Source organism: Lissotriton helveticus, chromosome 3_1 (assembly GCF_964261635.1).
Source record: "Lissotriton helveticus chromosome 3_1, aLisHel1.1, whole genome shotgun sequence".
Taxonomy (NCBI): domain Eukaryota; kingdom Metazoa; phylum Chordata; class Amphibia; order Caudata; family Salamandridae; genus Lissotriton; species Lissotriton helveticus.
The window spans coordinates 2,075,453,081-2,075,467,209 of record NC_136061.1 but is presented as its reverse complement, the minus strand read 5'-3'; the positions used below and the strand labels follow the sequence as shown (position 1 = coordinate 2,075,467,209).

Here is a 14,129-nt window from a genome sequence, read left to right as displayed (position 1 = left end):
GAAAATAGCACTGCTGGCCTCAGTCAGACGCTTCGCGCCACCACCGGCACTACTACCAGGGTGAGAGTCTGGGGTCTCAAGCGGGAGTCGAGGACTCGGAGTAGACGGCCGCAGACTGGAACAGGTCTGTGTTGTTGTGGGGCACTTGCAACAGTCAACAGGTCAGGCCTGGCAGTCAATTCTATATTAGCCAGCAGCGCCACACACACAGTCCGGCTGTCGCCCGTGCACCGACAGCGAGAGGGTGGTGCAGGTCATGCCGTCACTGTCTGTGGCAGCTGAAGCACCGCTCGGGGATTGGCCAAAATGATGATGCCCAGGGCCTTCATTAGTAGGGCTATCCCGTGCTACTAGATTGACGGCTCTGAGGAGGTAGCTGCTCATACAACACTACACTGGTAGTGTGTACCGCCTGCCCACTCCTCTCCACACGCACCGCTATCCACCACTAAGCTAGGGTGCGCTCAGCGATGCGCAGCAATGTACAACAAGCATAAAGCAGGTGCGCTTGCACTCCACTTATAGGTGCTGCTGCTGCCTGCATGTTTTTTGCCGCCCCCACCTTTTGCCGCCCTAGGCGGCCGCCTAGTCCTGCCTAATGGCAGAAACGGCCCTGATGTTTTCTTTTTTGTTGCAGCACCCAACCGACATCTATGTAATAAGGGCATTTCATCCTAAACTAAAGCTCTGTTTGAGGTCATCCATCAGAATAGACGATGGGTAATTCATGCATTGACAAGTGACTGTTGCTTCTCTAACTTCATGGACACTTGCGTTTCACTGGTGAGATTTCAAGTGGGCATTGTAGCATATTGAGACTATAAGCACTATGACCCTCATGGATCTGGGGTGGACTCTAGACAAGAACTGCGTAATAGGAAGGAAGGTGTCAGGATGTAGCCAATAAAAAGTATGATGTAATGTTCAGTATGTGAGTGTATGCTGAAGAATAAAGTAAGGTTAGAATGCAGCTCCCGTGTGGTGTATTTCATCTGCATGCTCCAGGGCTGGGGAAGACTCTACAGGCATGAAGTATTGGCATTTTGCCACAGACTAAGGGGCGAGAGGGTTCATAGGGATCCTTAGATTGTTTAGTAGTGCTATCTTCTTTCCTTGTTATGGAGAGTGTGACTTTGAGTCATGTTATCTGTCTATATTTTGTTAAATCACGTCTGATAAATGGTACCATATGTCATTCTAGGGCTCACACTATATTCTAGTACTACTGAAATACAGACTAAAATCTTCTCCAGACAAGCCTCAGTGTAAGTCAAGAACCACGCTTGGCCAAACACTGATTGCACAAGACACTCTCATAGAAATCAATGAAGGAAGGGAAGAACACTAATAACATAAAGAAAAAAGTAGGAAAATAAAAGGAAACTCTTTTTGTTTCAAAACATATATAAATTATTAAATAAAAAAATCCACAGAATATACATTTTTGCTACAAGTATTAGAGAACAGATGTACTAAAAAGATACATTCATATTTGATACATCGCTTACTGCAATGGACGCAGGGAAAATGAACAGCCAGGACTCATCACACCCATCAACAGGTAAAACACATTACAAAGGCAGCCAATTACATATTCTGCCCACATAAGAAAGTAAGTCATAGGCCTAATAAAACCTTTTTTCTCCATATCAGTAAATATCTGTGATACTTTGGCCCTCATTTTGCTGAACAATGTTTTGAGGGGGAGGGATAGAATTTACAGGCAGAGGATCTACATTAATTCAACAATTCTATATATAATTGACAAGGGAGAACTTAATCAGTTCTGATGACGAGATAGAACATTTTTAATTTTAAATACAGATTTCACAGCTCAATAGTGTTCAAAAATTAACTTAGAATTTGACGTTTCACTTGATGATGTGGTTAGCACTATGGAAAACTCAAGGGTAAGGATGCTATACCTATAGAGCCGTGGTTCCCAAAGTGTGCGCCGCGGCGCCCCGGTGCGCCGTGATGAGAGGCCAGGGGTGCCGCGCCGCCGCTCAGGATGTGTGCCTCCCCCTCCTTGTGATCCCAGCCCTCGCCCTCTGCATTTCAAAGGCTCAATTAAGAGCTGCGTTCATCAGCCCAAGGCGAAATCCAGGAGGCCAACGACCCCGTGAAGCACCCAGCCGCGCTCCAGGAGGAGCGTGGCTCACCTGTGTGAGCCACTTGGGTTCCCCGAGTGATTTTTCTTCTCCATTTCTAGCACTGGTCAAGGTGCTCAGATATGCGTTCCATAAGTAGGTTCCCCTCCTTTTCCAGAGCATAACTCACATGGTATTCTAATGTATGAAACACGATCATCCAATCGATTTTTTTGTACCTTTTCGACTCAAACGTGTGAAGGAAGGCCAGGGCTTTTTCTATAGCAGTAGTCAGGCTCTGGCATTCCCTTACTTTTCAACTATGCGCCCAGCCATTGCTGTTCACATTCAGGAAACAACTGAAAACCTTTCATTATAGCTGTTTAGTTAAAGTGTTTCTGTGATGAGTTCTTTAGGGCCAAAACGCTTTGGCAGCAATGAGCTCCTGAATAACTACTAACAATAATGTTCAATAACGTTCTTATTGCTAGAATAAATAGCACATTTGTTTCACCCTACGAAAGTTATGGTCGGAATGCAAAAGCATATAAGACAGGAGGAAACTACACTGCCAAAGGGTGCTCTAAAATGAAAGAGTCCCATGCCAGAAAGAGCACTGATATTGAGTTGAAAGCAGTTTGTGATGGCTGATGGCATTAAACTATGGACTATTACTAGGCATAGTGATCATGCAGATAATAAAGGCCTTTACTGGGGAAGCCTGCACCTTTATGGAAGTTATGTTACTCATAAAAACAAAACATCTCCAGAGCAGGGAAATCCAGTCAACATAACAGGCCATGGGGTCAGCCACGAGACAGTTGTCTACAATACAGTCCTGTCCTGTCATGCTCTGTTTCGGGGCCATAAGACAAAAACGTGACACACAATGAAACAGGATATTACCTGTAGTATTTACAACGTGCGGTCTGGCCCAGAAGTATAGGAGTCAATTTTAAAGCTATCTCGTGACTCAGCCGTTAGTTCGCCTGCAAATTACGCTTCAACAGAGCTGGGGAGCTAGAATCCGAGATACGCTGCCTGAATTATTGATGCGCTTCCGTCGGTATAATATGCATTTCTATGGCGTCCACTTAGACACGTAGATGGATCCAGCTAACGTTATTATACTGTTATTATACCGATGGAAGCACGTCAATAATTCAGGCAGCGTATCTCGGATTCTAGCTCCCCAGCTCTGTTGAAGCGTAATTTACAGGCCAATTAACGGGAAGGGAGATCGTTGTACTGAAAACACAGTTTTGGAGCATCAAGAGCGGCGGCCAGCGGTTGTAGTACTGTGTGTTTAAACATGATTAGCGGACCAGTTCTCTCCAGGCCTGACTCCAGGATAAGATTACAACGTTACGCCTCGCGTATTGGACCTTTCCAGTGCAGGATTTTTCCCCTGACAAAGGGACACACTAAGTCCCGAAATGCATCAGGCTCTGGACTGTTCAAAATTATGTTATTTATGATTTTCAAACCAAATGTATTATTAATCATGTATTTGATATGAGAAGTATTTAGTTGTATTAAACAAAAATTGTTGGATAGTATGATTCAAGTCCACAGATGGACAATGTTAGCGCTGTAAATATGATGGAGCACACAAAGATTTATTTGTGATTGATTACTTGCTAATATCACTATATAAAAAAATTGTTTGAATTCATGATTCATGGTGGTTAAAACCTGTTTAGATAATAAGAAAGTTAAGACTGAGAACATATTGTTCAGCAGGAACAGTGCACACTATATGCAGGGCGTACCCTGTAACATTATTGTTTTCACTGAGTGTGTAGCCAACGCACGACCATAGTGTTTAGCACCCTTGTCACACTAGTTTTGACAAGATTTTCTAAAAAAAAAACAGTATAAGTGGAGTGCGCCTCTTTTCATCCCCTATAATCAGCTGGGGCCTCCCATAGGCCCATACACTTTGTTGTATTCTTATTGCCTAAACCGGTGGTTCCCAAAGTGTGCGCCGCGGCACCCGGGTGCGCCGGTAAAAAAATGGTGGGGAGCCACGGCCAACTGCCAATTAGGTCAAGGGAGCCACGGGTCAAAAAAGTTTGGGAACCACTGCTATAGAGGAATATAAGACCTAATCAGAGATTTTAGCTCCAGCATTCTTTTAGGATATTCATAGTATTGACGAAGGAGGTGAGAAACCTTGGTCTTGGTATCCCATCCATATCGCAGTATTCTTAAAGAACAGCAAGACTCAGGATGATTGTGGATCATTGTGGCCTATTTTAATCATCAACTCCGATGCTAAAATATATTTTAAACTATTGGCTGCTCGGCTTGCATGAGTTATAGTGCATTTAGCTAGTTCACAACAACATGATTTTATACTAGATTTATACTACTGCGAATGCATGGGAACAACAGGATGCGAATCACTATTTTTTGCAGTGCTTTTGGTTGAAATGCGCTCTTGTGACTGAAAATGATACAAGGACTCGTTTCACAGTAAATTAAAGTGCAAAATGGTGGGTTGGCATGTTGCGTAATTACAAGTAATTTTGCATAATTTTACTGAATTTCATGTAATTACGCAAAAGCGAATTACGATCATTTTGCACACCCCTGTTTATAGCTGGACGGGATACTAACACTCACATAAATAATGCTATTGCATTATTAAACACATCCAAAAACGTTTTCTGAAAGGTGGGGTTTGTGATATGTCAGGAAGTGTGGCACCTTGCTCTGTTTGCGATATGTATGTTCACTATGCCTGTAACAGGGTGCAACCAGGATAGGGGAAATACCCTATAACCCCCATGCGTGTGTGGGCAGAGACCAGCACAATTTTAGACAAAAAAAATCCGGGCACAAGTTATTGGGTAAGTACACTGATTAGCAAAAGCCTGTTTCATCAAGAATGTTTCCATACAAGGTCCATTTAAGTTTTTTAGAACGTCTTCAATTTGTTTAATCTTTATCATTGATAGACACAACCACGCTGGTATACTCCAATTATTTCTGTGGCAGTCAATGGTATGGAATTAAAATTATCCGCATATGCGGACGATATAGCTGGTAAGTCGCTAAATGCCATATCAGAATTTTATATAATGGAGATAGAAGCTAAACAATTTGGACACCTATCTGTGTACAGACTCAAAGCATCCAAAAAGCAAATGATTCTTAATTATGAACATGGAGTGAGAGATCATCCTTATATTTTTCCAGCCTCTTCTATGAGGGCCACTTGAGGTGCAGAGATGGAGCCTATTATATTACCTAACTAGCAGCCCGCCCCAGCGTTGCCTGGGGCAGAAGGGAGCTGGGGGCAGCATTTCCGGATTGCGGCAGCGTTGCCCGGGGCAGAAGGGGGCTGGGGGCAACATTTCAGGCTTGGGTGCACTCCCGCCCCGGCCCCCGCCCGCCCCGACATTGCCCAGACCGCCTCCCGCCTCCCGCCTCCCTCCCGCCTCCCACCTCCCGCCTCCCGCCTCCGCCTCCCGCCTTGCCTTTGCCTTTGCCTTACCTGAGCCGCCGCTCTTCCCCACGCTCCGGACTTCACCGCCACTCCTCGCTGCTCGTCACCACTCCTCCCCGCCTGTCGTCAACCCGCACGTTGCGGACATCGCTAGGTCGCGGCCGGCGGAACGTCGCGGCCGGCGCTACTTTTAGGGGACTACTTTGTTTTTAAAGTTAAATTTTTTAATTTACGTTTTTTTTTAATTTTATGCAGCCTATGTCCATCTACACACCCTGAGGATTACAACAATGTATTGAGTGTGTGGATTGGCGCTGTGGTTCCCGAGTTTACCTTGCCAAAAGGTTTCTGTTCTCTCTTTATAATAGTAGTATAGATTACAAAGTTCTGTTTAAGCAATGTTTAATTGAGATGTGAGACTGGCATTGTCTATCAATTAGCAAAGCCTCGAGTAATCTGATTACAATGAATATTCTAACAAAATGTTTATATTTGCTTCACTCTATTCCTATAAACTTCCTTAAGCTGTTCTTTGAGTATCTCGATTCCATAATAAATAGCTTTTTTGGGGGTTAATTGAAACCTAGTCAGGCTATACATTTATCAAAGTCAAGTGAATGGGCTCTTCTAGATTGAAAATTGTACTATTTGGCTACCATATGCCAGCGTGTTTGAAGTTTGAAATAAAATAAACTCCGTAATAAGAATCAATTGATGTATCAAAAGGGCTTTGGAGAGGAAACAAATGGATTTTTGCTCAGAATTTGTGACCAAAACAATTTCAAGCTGATTCTATCTAAGATTTTCAAATCTGTACATACCGCATGGAAACATATTCGAAAGGTTGCCAATATTCCCATAATTATTGCGTACAATCTGTTTTTGGGGCAATCTGTATCACAAGAAATGTTTCGATATCCAGTAAAAAAAAAACGGGGCCAATATCGTATTCTGACTGAGCCACTTATACTCAAACGGTATATTTCAGAGATTTGGTGACTTAAAAAATAAGTATCATCTTCCAAGAAATAGTTTAAAAAAAATATTTACAGATTCAAGACTATGTTATGAAATTTTCCATCAAGACCTATGCTCAGAACAAACTGATGTATAGTACCTGGTTATGTGCAGCCGAGCTAAACCATCCATCCAAGAATCTTATTGCAAACTCATTAAAAAATCAGAGGGGTAGAGTTGAGATTATTGCAGATAAATGGTCTGGAAAATTAGGGACCAATAACTCAACAGAGGAGATTCTATAAGTATTTACATTACCCCACATAATATTTAAAAATATCAGTTGAAAATTATAGCAGTTTAAGTTTATTAGTCGCCTCTATCATACACCAACCAAACTAAGGGGCATATCAACAAGACCAACAACGCCGCTTTAACTGCCGTTTTCGGCCAAAAAGGGGCTATTGAATGACCTCACTATTAGCAAGGACACACTAATAGGCATCAGCATATGTTTCGTGGTGTCAGCTGCCGTTTCACCAACGCCTTGCATCCCATCTCTAATGAGATGCAAAGAAGGCGTTCCCTCTGAAAACAACAGTGTAAAAGTCGCTAACCGCACATCGCAAGCCGGACTCTGACACCTATAACGATGTAAAAATCAGCGCTAACCGCGGTTAACACCGTCAGCTAACGTCTGCTAAATTTCAGACTTAGCTATGTGTATAAAGGGAGGTGGATTTTCTGCCTACGACCGCCATGGCATATCAACAATGGATTCCCTATCGCTGTTTTGTTATCACTGGATTTCCAGCGATAAGCCCGCATTTCGCCGATATCGCTGCATTATTTATCGCCTTGGAGATAAGCGTTGATAATAACGTGATATCTCCGCGATGAAATGCAGCAATAGCCTGCGATATTCCAAACAGTGCTAATTGCGCTTTGCGATGATTATCGCAGCTCCTTGTTGATATGCCCCTAAAGTGGGGAGGGGGAAGGCTGGATTTCAATTGCCCAAAATGCAGAATGCCTAAAGCTGATGTTCTGCATGTTTGGGAACTGTCATGAACTCAATGATGTTTGAGCTTACATAATCGAAAGGCTATCTAACCTTTTTAATATGGATATTTTATTGTTGGTTCAAAGTATAATATTGGGTACAGATAAAAATATACCAGGTTTCCTCATGCAGACACTATATATCTCAATTACAATAGCTTCTTTGTATAGCCAAAAAGTGGGTCAATTCATTGTCAATGTCATTATGAATTTAAAGCAGCTCTTGAAAAAATGATCTAAAAGAACATGGCACCATTTAATTTTGTGAATTTGGAAGAGCAGTGATGTAGGATCTATTGATAAAATAATTTCTAAAGGGTGCACTTTATGGGAACATGTTTGTGTATTTATGAAGTTTCTGCAATTATGAGTTAACGGTATTGGCTTATCATTGTAATTCCTTTGGTTCCTTCCAATAAAAAACATAAATGTCGGTAAACACTCTTAGTGAGCAAAAATGCACCATATGTGAGCTCTATCAAAATGAGATAAATATACATTTACTTACTACAGAATATATGAACGGAAGGGGGTAAGTCAGGGATGTTGATGGCCTGGCAGTCATATAGGAAAACCCAAGGGGACCATATTCCAAGAGTAGGAGATGAAACAGGTGTGCACATGACCACCCAAGCTGCAATTACTGATGTTTGCTTTGTTATCTTCAGGTGCTTTATGCGCAACACATACTATTTGACTCAGGCCATGTCACAAGATGTATTATCAGAGCTCGACAATTAGTGCTTTTCACCCTCTTTTAACTGAAAAATTGGAAGAACTATTAAATAGATTATAACTGGGTAAAACTCTAGAGGGCATGCAAAACAACAAGACTTCAGACTGAGATGGCCTACCAAATGAGGTCTGTTCTAGCAAGGGAAGCCTGACAAATTACTGAGAATGCTCCAGGAGGTGTGAATTAAGACTTTAGATTTGGGTGCTCAACCTCCAAGCAATAAACTATAATTATAATGTTGCCTGCACCCAATAAGGATCCAGTGGACTATGGGCCATATGTATCAAGCCTTTTGCGAATCGCATACGGCCTTTTTGCATGTTTTGGGATGTATGAAACATTCCCAAAATAAGGAATCGCAAATATTTGCGATTCCTTATTTTGCCATAGCATTTAAGGAATCGCAATTTTGCGATTCCTTAAATGCTATGTATGTAGCTTTTTTGGGTTGCGAATTCTGGTTAAGAATTCGCAATTTACCACCAACTTGTAGTTGATGGTAACTTGCGAATTCTTCAAAAAATGCACAATTTGGCATTTTTGAAGGTGGCATGTGATGCACACACATGCCCATAGGGCATGTATGTGCGCCATATGCACACACATGTACATTTCAGGGGTGCAGCAGGGTGTCTTTGAGACACCCCTGCACCCTTGAAATAATTCTCAAATTGCGATTAGCAAATTGCGAATTAGCAATTTGAGAATTATTTCGCAATCATTCCTATGGGCCTTCTGGCCCATAGGAATGCATTGGAAATTATTCCTTAATTGCGAATTTGCAAAATGCGAATTCGCAAATAAGGAAGATTAAGGAATCGCTAAAAAATAGCGATTTCCTTCATACATACCATTTTGCGATTCCTAAATAGCGATTCCGTAAAAATCGCTATTTAGGAATCGCAAAAGGGTTTGTTGATACATATGGCCCTATATATCCTATAGATTCTCAATATGGATATAAACATTATCACAAAAGCTATGGCAGTGAGACGTGTGGCAGCTATGACATCGTTGGTACACCCACAACAATCTGGATTTGTTCCGGCAGGAATACAATTTCAACTTAAGCAGATTGGCATAGATTTGGAACTTTCTAGAGAAGAGTGAAGGAGATTTCTTAGTCTACTCCCTAGATATTTCGATGGCCTTTGAGTTGATCAGATGGAACATTCACTTTGCGATGTTGAGGAGATATCATTGTTACCCCTGTTTTATTGGTTGGAATATGTTACTTCACTTTCACTTTAGCGTGTGAGTGATTTCTGAAAGCTGGGATGCCTGATAAGTGTCTCACCACTCCTTGTCCTTCTTTCCATGGAACCGTTGGCAGGGATACTTGGGGAGGAAATGTGCGACTGGAGTGCAGGGTGTAGGGATAATGCCCTTATTATGCCTCTGTCAGTCATGGCTCCTGCAGGTAAGTGAGGTGGGGGCGGGGCACAGGGTGGGGAGAAGCTGACAGAGACAAAATAGGGAAAATGCATAAATAAATCCTATTCCAAAGTCTGTCGACTTCTCCCCCAGCGCCCCACGACTGTAGGTGCACACCAGTGTATTGTTTGGAGACCAAGAGAACATCCTACAGTTGCTCCTTGTAATAGATGAGTTTGCAGAGTTGTGTGCTTAAAGACCAACTGCCCCAAATCCCATCTATTCCCTGTCGGGGAATGAATCCATTATGACATACATAACTTTCCCAGTTTTGGAATGTTGTGGCAAACCAGAGCACTGGATCCGGTTAGTGCACAGAATCAATGACAATGAAGAATTGAAGGTAGGCAGATGCCTAGAGGACTGCAAAACGTAATAGAACTTTGGACAATTTATCCACTGTTATTGGTATGATGGCAATTGTTTCATGACTCATATGTATTTTAAGGTGTAGAGTGTCTTCTGCCAAATGCATTATTTTTTTAATTGCACCACACTACTGTGGACAGGGCCTATTCCTAGAACTAAGCTTGCAACTCTTAAGCTTTGATATCATTGGAGGGGGCTGTCACTGCCAGACCTTGAATACTCTTGCAGTCACAATGGCCATGCACTGGCACTTATACCATCATAAGAAAAACTGGCATGTACAACAATACATGATAAAAGGACAGAGGGACATAGCCACTATTAGGACTTTGGGATAAGGATAGACAGACAGTAAAAAAGGGAGATTGTGACACTGATATGTCAAGAAATCCCAAGCACTTCAAAGAGAAACCTCTAGAAACAGCTCCAATTTCAAAGAAGGCGGCAGGTATAAAAAAGGGACCCTCAGACCATCTTCAGTTCACTTTCTGGACCTGCGGAAGGCCTGCTTTGCTGGATCTGGAGGGACTGCTTTGCTGCCAGGAGCTTGCCTTGAACCCTAAGAGGCCTGCCCTGCTGATTGAGCCCTGCTTCATCACTTGAACCCAGAGTTACCAGGGGGACTCCAAGTGCTAGTTTGATGGCCTTCTGTTCAGAGCCACAGGGACATTAAAGACTCCCACCCACCATATTGAACCTGCAATCCAGACCCAGCCTAATTGAGTCCTGAACACCCAAGTGATGTCCTCTCAGTCCTGGACCCTTGGTTGGGGTGTTAAGAGTGCCCAGATAGCTAATACCTAAAACTTGGGACTTAGAAAAATGTTGGCTAAAAACTTCTCTGAGAATGGAAGGAAGACCAGGACCAACCTGCTGTCTGATCCGCTTACGGTACATCGCTGGTCAGCCTGACTGCGGGGTAGCTCCCACTATGTTCTTCTCTGCAGCAGCAAATCCTGTTCAGTTCAGTAGTCTTTCACCACAGGGTCATTCGGCTTCCTGGAACTCTTGTTGGCTACAGCCTCCTGCCTGGTCCTACCGGAGATATTTGGCTTCCAAAAAAGGGAATAAGTCCAAACATAAAAATCTTCACTGGAACTTTCGTTAAGTGGCTCCTCGACGATGATGCTCTCTTCTCAGACACTGCCTGCAGCCTTGCCCCGCTGAACCCTACCTTCTCAAAACATTTTCTTTAAAAAGTCCGTAGGTAAGTACCTACCAGATGCAACCCACTTCTTATATCGGACCCACGCTCTATCACGGTCAGCCAGATTTTTCGACTTTGACCCGGTCTTGCACAACTAGATATCCGGAGTTTGGCCTTTGATCTTATAGGCAATATCTTTTCTAAAAACGTATAAAATTCATAACTCCGGTTCTACCGATAGTATGTTTATTGTCAAATAATTTATTAGAATTGACTCTATTTGTCTAAATTGGTGTGAGATTTTTCTTGTTTTCACTTTATTACTGTTTGTGTGCTGCATAAATACATAACACATTGCCTTTAAGTTAATCCTGACAGCGTTTTGTGCCAAGCTACCCAGGGTTAAGCACAGGTTAATTTAGTGGCTTTTTGTGGTTCACCCTTACAGGAATTGTACCTGGTGCTTGAACAGGGGTCACCTCCCCCCCCATTTAACCAACAACACAATGTCTCAGTGTGCCAAGTGACTTGACTCATTTATATAAAAAAAGTGTTGGATGAGTTGGGGATCAATGATAATACAGAGTTTTTGACAAAGGATTTCTCATGCGTTCAAAGGAAGAGAAACACTGGCATCCCTGGATATGTACTTTTGGGATAGTTAGGCATTATCCAAATTTTAAAGAAGTACATTAAAATTTTTCAAAATTTGTTTGAGAAAAAATGAAGCACATTTAGATTGCTATATACTTCCATGGTGCTCAGCTCTATGGAATCTGACCACATTTAATATGGGACCAGACCTGCTTTTGCCATTCCTTATTGTGCATCTTATCGGAATATGATATTTATCAAACAATATTTTACCTATCAAGAGTGCATGCCCGTTGTCTTTATTATTAATGGTCACATTTTGACAGATATTTACCTTTTTTTTTAATTGTAAATGGTTGATATGAGAAAGAAGTCAATGAAATGATTTTCTCTTTTTAGACGCCATCCTCAGGAAGTATACGATAGCTGTGATTGACAGACCCCTTCAACTCCTAACCACGCAAGCTACTAAATGAAGAGCAGAAGGGCAATGCTTGAGATGGCGGCTTGAACAAAAGAACATTTATCTCGAACTACGAAAGGAGACCTTTTCTTTCCCAACCAAGGAGAAAATAATATTTTGCTATAATATCCCATATTGCATATGTTTCTGAATTTTACAGTAAATGCATGCCTTTTAATTTTTTCAGACAAGTGAACACTTGTTCATATGAGTTGCCTCTTCGGATGTCATGGTTCAACTCCAGGATACTTCCAAACTGTTTATGAGCACATAACTTGGGGTCCCGTAGTTCCCACATTAGCTGAACTCTGAAACTACAATGTAATGTATTACCTTGCATCGCCTGTGTTACATTTATGGTCGTTCTTTTTGTAAGTGTTTTAAAACTGTGAATTATCAATAAATCGTACAAATTAGTTTTTAAAGATCTGATCAAAATGTATGTAATAACCAGTATTTACAATGTGCAAATTAAAAACACATAATATATTTTACATTCATGTAATAAGATTTTTTCTGGTTTTATAACAGTCCCATAGACCGAATCTCATTGTACATTTCATTCCACATTAAATTACTGCCTTGCTGATGAGTATAGTAATCCGTCGCATATTTTATTTATTTTACCCCCCACCCCCATATCCCCAAACGTTTGGCCTAACTTAACCCCTTTTCTGCCAGTGTATCTGCATATTCCTGTGAACTGCATGGCGTGTGGTTAGTCATTACGGCAGTGATGGGGTTAAAGTTCGACCCCATTAGCATAAACCGAAATCAATGTTTCACTTTTAAAACTTGAAATTATCTGTGACAGGGCTCAAGGTAAGAATTCTTATTTTTATTTAGGCAGTTTCCACTACAAAACAAGACATTCCTCTACCCATTCAAGATGTTTTTACCCTGCTTTATCCCTTCACTGACCACAACATAAGAGGTGGTCCAGGAAAAATAAGAGCAAGGATTCCTGGTTGTAGAGAAGACACCTGAATCACAAGTGATTAATTCAACAGGTTATAACTAGAGCAGACCAACAACCAGCCTTCTCCAACTGTTAGTTTGCGAACTTCTAGAACAGCGTAGAGCCTCAAAACTATAATATCCTCAAACTCAGCTACAGGATACAACACTATTAATTAAGACTGAAGAACACGTTGTGAAGTGATGGTGGGAAGAGACACAAAGAGAGGTTTAGGGAGTTTGAACATTGTCTAAGGAGCTGAGAAAGGTAAAAATAAGAAATACTTTAAAAATGTTACATAGCATTGCATATAATTGGGCTTGTGAGCAGCAGCCTCATTTTTCAACCTCATTCACTGATGGTTGGAGGCTCCCAGTACACTTAGTATCATTTGATTGAGATAGTGACTCCTGAGTGTAGTGTTGTGTGACATAGTAAAAACGGAAACCTTTTGCCTTCTGATGAACTCCGTAGAACTGAAACGTAAGCATTAGTGCATACTTTAGTGAATGCAGGTTTAGAATGTTGTGGTTGCAGTTACACGCAGAAGAATAAAGATGTGTTTTACTAAGCTCCATGTGTGGCATAGTCATTAGCATTTATCCAGGGTAGGGAGGAAGCTACAACTGATGACTAGATAGGACAAAGTAACCCAAAGATCGACAATGCTCTCCCAGAGAATTTGCCATGACCCAGCAAACTGCATGTGTGCCTCAGTCAAAGTGCTGAATCGGCGCTTGATGTAGAGCATTTGAAGTTAATGAAACATACACCAAGGAGCTTACACATCGTTGGCCGAGCACCTACAGGGAAGGCTGCAAAAAGATGTACCACACTCCTACGCAACCTAAAGCCATATATCATA

General features: G+C 41.8%; 1 long non-coding RNA gene across 3 annotated transcripts in view; it reads left to right on the top strand.

Annotated features, from left to right (window-relative positions):
* LOC144825264 (uncharacterized) overlaps positions 1-12,898 on the top strand; it is a 484,671-nt gene extending 471,773 nt beyond the window's left edge. For 2 of the 3 annotated variants that reach the window (XR_013609365.1, XR_013609363.1), the window contains one exon: positions 12,243-12,898. This is a non-coding gene — a long non-coding RNA (uncharacterized LOC144825264). Of the gene's footprint in view, positions 1-637; positions 772-12,242 lie in introns of those variants that run through there. The other variant, XR_013609364.1, reaches the window with a different exon arrangement.
* The last annotated feature ends 1,231 nt before the right edge of the window (positions 12,899-14,129 follow it).